Source organism: Octodon degus, unplaced genomic scaffold (assembly GCF_000260255.1).
Source record: "Octodon degus isolate 3935 unplaced genomic scaffold, OctDeg1.0 scaffold00167, whole genome shotgun sequence".
Taxonomy (NCBI): Eukaryota; Metazoa; Chordata; class Mammalia; order Rodentia; family Octodontidae; genus Octodon; species Octodon degus.
In genome coordinates, this window is record NW_004524743.1 from 1673879 (window position 1) to 1681275 (window position 7397).

Genomic DNA, 7397 nt, shown 5'->3' on the forward strand with positions numbered 1-7397 from the left:
AATCTAGATCTCTTAGTATATTAAACAAAAACAGATATTTAGGGTTCTTCTTATTGAATATGAATAGAAATGAAGGTGGAGTGTAAGAAACTGAAAAAATTCCTAGCACAAGCTATAGGGTCATTTTTAACTACAATAAATATCAGGTACACACAATGCAGTGTGACTGATTAAGAATACTATATAGTGATTTTTAAAAATCATGCTGGAAAAAAAGCAGCTATCACTTGGAAGAAGAAAAACATCACTGATTTTTTAATCAGCTGCAAACACCCACAGGGGTAATTACAGGCCTCCCTTGTCATTAAACATGGACTGAAAAATTCATGTAAATCAAGTAATCACTCTACTGATTAGAAATAAAAAAGACAAAGATGGTCTGATATGCGCCTTACAGAGAATTATTAGATGATCTGATGAAGGAATTCATAATATATCTAGAATTATTTATGAAAAATCTGTGAGTGACATCAATGACGGAAGGACAATCTGACTTTTCAATTTTATAAGCTTATGAGTTGCTAACACCTTGTCATCTTGGATTCTTAGTTATTTTTTCTGAGTTGAATGAATCAAATCAAGTTGATCAACATTTACTCAATATATAAGGAACTGTGCTTCCTCACTGGATACACAGAAAGATGAAGGACACAATGAGGAAAAAAAACCCAGGAAGATTGCAATCTATTTACGAAGACCACAGTTGGGGCCTGGAAAGATAGCTCAGCAGTTTAAGCACATGCCTGGCAAGCACAAGGTCCCAGGTGCTAGCTACGGTAATGTATGCCCTGCTGGCCCTGCACAGAGTGAGCCACCGAAACTGGGCATGGTGGCACATACCTGTAATCCCAATGCTGGGGAGGCTGAGACAGGTAGATCCCTATGAGTCTGAGCTACTTAGTGAGACCCTGTACCAAATATGTGCATAAATAAACGATTAAAACATTTAATAAAAGACTAAAATAGGAGGCAAAATAAAGATAGATAGTACGTCAAGTTAATACTAGAAAAAATGCCAGCAGATAGAATATAACTACACATCAGAAAAATTTTGGAAGTATTAATTGTTGAAAATCAAGGAGGAGAAACTACACTAGACAGGGTAGACTAAAAAAAGCAAGGACCGAATGGGATTTGATCTGGGTTTGAAAAATGGTGAAGTCCAGCTGAATCAAGAGTGTAAAATAAAGACAGGGTTGGAGACACTATTGCTTAGAGGCCAAATTGGGCTTCCAGATGGTTTTTATACAGTTGAAGAATCAGGAATATATAACATGTGCTTAGAGACAGGGCCTGCAGATACCCAGTGGGTTAGTAAATGCAAGATAAAGCTTGGTGTCTGGTCTCATTTTATGTCTGTCTCCTTTCTACTTAAAAAACTTTGGGTTAAATCCCTGCCCACCTCTAAACAATATTAATCTTCACATTAATCACTTAAAGAAAGTATCTAAAAACTAATGACTCAAGGTTTGCTGCCCCTAAATGTACCCAACCTTGAAGACTTGAAGACACCAATATAAGAGTCATCGAGACATTTTCATGATATGTAGCAATATTCATAGCCTCTGAAAATTTGTTGTCGTAAACAATGACAACTTTGTTTTCCAGTCATTTTTTGTCAGACGTTTTCCAGTCATTGTTCTAAACCTATTATCTTGATTTACCAGGAAAAACAGTCTTGCAGGCCACCCTACATCTTCTGAAGCAGGAACAATCATTATTTCTTGGGAATGGTTTTGTTTTATTTTTCTCTTGTTGCTGAGATAGAACACCTGACATACAAAATGAAGGAAGGAAAGGTTTATTTAGCTCATTGTGTTATCTGGTAATCAGCTGACTGCAAGGCAGGGTGCCATGGCTGAGGGGCAACAGTTCAAGGATCCAGAAGACCACAAAAGGAAGAAGAGCAAAAGGAGTGTGTGTGTGTGTGTGTGTGTGTGTGTGTGTGTGTGTGTCTTTGTGTGTCGGGGAGGTATGAAGGCCTCTTTTCCTCCCTTATATTGTATGCCCTACCTGCCCTGTCTCAGTTACTCTTCCCTCATTGCTGGGACAAATACCTGATACCCAAAATGAAGGAAGGAAAGCTTTATTTCTCTTATAGTTACTGGAGATTTCAGTCCATACTCAGCTGGCTCCAAGGCACAGGGATACATGATAGAGAGAAACCTTTCATGGTGGCAGCAAAGAGCAAGAGCAAAACAGACCAGTAGCAGTGACAATGGCTACAGAGAGGAAGTTTGTCTCCCTTAAGTTGCATTCAGGCTATCTGCCTCAGGCTGGGGGAAGTACTCACCCAAAATCCCAGCAACACTAAGACCCATAATTCCAGCCTTGATCCTGAATTAATCTCAAACTCTAGAAGTCCCTGCCCCATGAATGCATGAGGCTTTGGAGGGGGGACACCTAGACACAAACTATAGTATGCCCACACCATCTCGGTGCCCTCCTTTTCTGCAAGCTCAGGATGTCTACAAAGTGAGGACCCTGCACCCCACACCAGAAGTCACTTAGTTAAACTTCTAAACATCTCAAGTTGATGCAATTCATCAACCATAACAGGTTTGCTCCCTGATGCTGTAAAGACATCCTTAAAGCGACCCTGTAGAACCAATATTGACACAAGGATTAACCAGACCAAGCCATGGCCAGAATTACCTACCCTGACAGCTCTGCAGACCCTGGACCCTTACCTTTGTTCTTTTCTATAAAGCTTCAGTGTTTCTGTGACTCCTTCAAGAGAGATCTTGAACCTCTTTATCTGTATTTCTAAGCACAAATTGAAGCTCCTTCCAGCCCTTCCCCACTGCTAGGCATTATGGGATTGTGGTCAAGCCCAGTCTTTTGGAATCAGCCAGAGTTGAGACTTTTGTCCTAAAACCCCAGTAACAAATAGAGTGTATGTTTGAAAATAATCAGAAGAATAACACTTCATAAGACTGATAGGTATATGAAATACACATTTCAGTGTCTGTAAATTAAGTTTTACTGGGATATAGCCATTGCTCACTTGTTTATTTCTGTGGCGGCTTTCAGATTATAATGGCAGAGTTGAACAGTTGTGACAGAAACCAAATGGCTTGCAAAGCCTAATACATACTATCTGACTCTTTACTGAAAAGCTTTGCCAGCTCCTAATATTGCCGGGAATAACAGGAACTCGTGGCAGAAAGAAATTTGGCAGCCCTAGAAATACACAAAGCTTTGGAGGTAAAGAAAGTCCCTGGAAGTTTAGGATGGAGGAGGAGGCCCGTTTACAATAACAATCCTTGTGATTGGGGGCTTCTCTAAAAGAGCATCGAGTGGCTTCACCTTGACCTTTTCTTCTTTGGACTGCATATTATTCCTTGCCCTTTCCTAGAGCAGCTTGGATTGATATAAAACCTAAGAGTTGGAGGACATTCTCTGGATGGTGACACAGAGAATTACCCAAAATCTGAGTTCTCTCCTGAGAGCCTGAGGTCCAGACCATTTGTGAAAAAATAACACAGGCAAGAGGAGCTGCAGGAAGAGCCCAACTGCTGAGCCCCTCCCTCCTCCTGTGAGTGTTTCCATCAGATCCAACATGGCTGTTTCTCAAAGTACACATTTCTCCTCTAATATTTTCAGGGAAGCATGTAAGAGGATGCCAATCTCGCTAAGAGGAGAAATCTAAGACAAATGGAGAGAAACACACATGGGAAGAACCTCATAATAAAAAGAAAATAAACTCTGGGAAATGTGGTTAAGAAAAATCAGACTCAATTAATAATGGAGCCTTCAATAGCCTTGGAGAAATCCAATAGAAACCAAATTCAAGCTGCACAGCAGTGTGTCCAGTCGTATTTACTTTCAATTGATTATGTTTACAAAGAATCTTAGGTGGAATTCTTTAAGCAAAACAAGTCTGGTTAAAAGCTACACTACTCTATGTAATGAAAATTAGCTAAAAAAATTCAATATAGGTTTTTTCTTTTAATAGAAAACATATTATATTTTACTGATTCATTTGAAAAAGAAATTTTATGTGGATAAAGATGGGAATTTCCAGAAAGAAACGTAAACCTGAGATGGAGTTAAGGGAAATGTTACTGAGTGGGAAAAATATATAATATTTAAAATATGCAATTTTAAATCATGCATAATTTGTCTTGGAGTTTGTCCCAGATAAGTATCAGTAGAGTCAGGGATAATGGTGAACTCTGGAGTAGAATTCTGCAATGATTTGAAATAATACTAAGCTCAAGTCTAGGGAATGCAGACTGGGTGATAATTTGGAATGATCTACTATTTAAAGTGAGGAGTAAAGCTGCCGCACTTATTTGTCAGTGTATTATCATAAATATACACTTAAAAACACATAGCCACAGAAGTGCTTGGACACAGATAAAGACACCAACACACATGTGGATGTGGCCAGACAGACACCTGCTTTAGGATAAGGAAAAATTCCCAGGTCAAAACTGTAGCAGTAGAGTGGTTTCCAGCAAGGAAAAAAAAGTTTTCTATTCTGGCTCAGAATGTGAAACAATGACTTTCCCATAACATTTTCTAATGGATCTTCCAGTCACGGTCTCCTATGGAAGCATAATTTATGTAGTGGATGACAAAAAGAGTTTTATGATCTCTGGAATTCATTTAAAATCTTTGGATGGGAGAAATTGAGATCCAATTAAAGCCTTAATAAATGACTCTGCGTTGGTTATAAATATATTAAATTAATATGTGTGCAGGCTGAAATTGAAAAAGTTATAGGAGTCTGCACTGTAATTCTATTTCTGCCACTGAAAGCTATGTTACAACTCTGGGAATTGCTTGGTAATATGATTGTTTATAATGAAGCAAAAATGAATTAAGTAGCAAAAAGCTGTGTACCTCTGATGTGTCAGCCTTAAGGCAGATGGAGCTCTCACTGATGAAAGGTCTGGAGGAGAGGAAACGTGGGCCAAATGGGGTCAACACAAGCTCCAGGGAGGTAGCTATCCTGGTAGGACCTGTCGCCATGGAAGGAAGCAAGGACAGGCAGGCTACAGTACAGCAGGCCCCATGCCAAAACGACCAGCTGGACAGTTTTTATTCAAGTTGACACCACAGTTAAGTGTCACAGTAACATAGAATAAGCAAGGAGGGAGTCTTTGGAGGGAGGTAACTGTCATGGGTGGTGACAGCTTGCGGGGAGGCCCGGATGGCTGTACAGTCTTTGTTAAAGTATTACCCAGGGCCAAAAGTTAAAAAATACAAGACAAGTATGTTCACCTCAGGGGTGTGATCAGGAAATATGCTGAATGTTTGATTAAAAATATTTACTATAGTAAAAGACACCAAGCCTCCTCAAAATATTTCTCACTTCACACACATTTATGCCATCATTCTTGCCACTTTTTCAAGAAGTACTGGCAATTCTTGCGTGTGATAAAAACGCATGATAATGCTGCTGCTGATGCCATCTGATAGGAAGGCTGGCTTGTAAAAACACTGTGATGTCCCCATTCAACATGCTCACTAGATCTGGCATGGAGGGACTTCTGGCTCTTGTTCCAAGTAAAAAGGACCATGAATGGTAAATACATTGAATGAATTCAGGACATCGAGGCAGCTAAGACATTCCCTAACTAAAGCCACTCAGAAAAGAAATTCTCCAGAACTGATTCAGAAAGAGGCAAGATCAACAGAACGGACATATTAAAAAAGATGGGGTGTACTTACAGGAGGAGTAACAGCAAAATATCTTTTATTTTAATCAAACTTTTTAAAAGTAAACTTTCACTGCATTTTTGATCACACCACATGAGTTATGTACATCTATGCTTCACATAATTATATCCTTAGCCTGGAGTTTGGGTCCTCATACACTTACTATAGGTTTCTTATGATCAAGCAAGACAATACATTAAATTTCCTAGTGGTGCCAAGGGGCAGAGATGGGCTCCTGACAACTGGGTACAGCAGTTAAGACAGCAGGCTCAGAAGTCTCTGGGTTCAAATGACTATGATATACACACGCATATATAGTGCAGAATCAAATGCGACATTCCCATTAGTTGCAAAGTGTATGTATTTTATCATTATGTTTGCAAACAAAACCTTTTGGTTTCAAGTTATATAAAGTATTGGAAAATTATGCTACATCTATGGCTAAATTAAGTTATTCCAATAGTTTTTTGGAGTTTTTTTTGTACGTTAGGGAGGGTCTACAGGGTGTTCAGGGTCTCACTACTAGATCAGACTCATAGTGATCCACCTGTTTACAGCCTCCCAAGAGCTGGGATTATAGGCGCGCGCCACCATGCCCAGTCTAAATTGCCATCTTGGGCCAGGGAGATAGCTCAGTAGAATAAGCACTTGCCTGGCAAGTGCAAGGCCCTGAGTTCAATCCCTGGTACTGAAAAAAAAAAAAAAATTGCCATCTCAGCATGCCCCAGGGTGGGGCTAGCACAGCAGGCCTGGGGATCGAACCCTGACCCTTGTTCCTGCTTGCAGGTGTTTTAACCTGCTGAGCTATTTGGCCATCCTTGACTTGTTTTAAAACAAAACAAAATGAAAAAAATCCTTGCCACATGCTACTGCCCTCCTAACTCCTACAGATCTGGCTATACCTTCATTTTCTGGTATATTTAGAATGTGTTTTTATTTCTATCCAAAAAAATTTTTGTGTATTCTATCTGAAATAATTGTCAATACTATTTTGTAGAAATTTCTATCCAGATTTATTCTAGAATTTATTGAGTTTGTTTTTAGGTTGTTATACATATGCCTCTATTCCTAAGTGCACTGGGGCGCATCTTGTGGAAAGATAAATAGAAAGAAAAATAATGTTGGGGGAAGTGTGTACGTGGTGGATTGGAATTTAATTCGAAAAGCCATGCCAAAGTAGACTGATGAAGTTAGCAAAGCCCTCATCTTGACACAGCCAAGGCTTGAGCTGCTAGCTGGTGACCCTGGCAGTGTCCGCCTTTCAGAGACACCCAAAGGTGACAGCAATTATCCTAAGCTCTTGTCCCACAAGCTGTCCCCAGGATGAGGTTTTTTTCTTTTGAGCACATGGGACCGTTTAGAAGTGCTCACAGCAGGAACTGAGGCGGGTGCTACACACCCATGCCATTCTCGTGAGATCTATGTTGTAATCAATCGCAAGGGTTAAAGAGAAACTGTGTTCCTGCCCTGGGGAGCAAAGCTGAAGTGATGTACTTTCTCCTGATCCTTTTTTTCTTGGAGCTTTCTTCCCCTGGGGTTAAGAACCTCTGCTACATTAGCATACCTTTGTCCTCTTTCCCACTTAACCCCAAGCCAGCCTTATTAGAGAGAGACCAGGAAATTCATTGTTTCTTCGGCAGAAGAGGCCATTGAATCTAGGCCCTTTGCACTGAACTACATCCCCAGGGCTCCTCCTCCTCCTCCCCCTCCCCCTCCCCCTCCCCCTC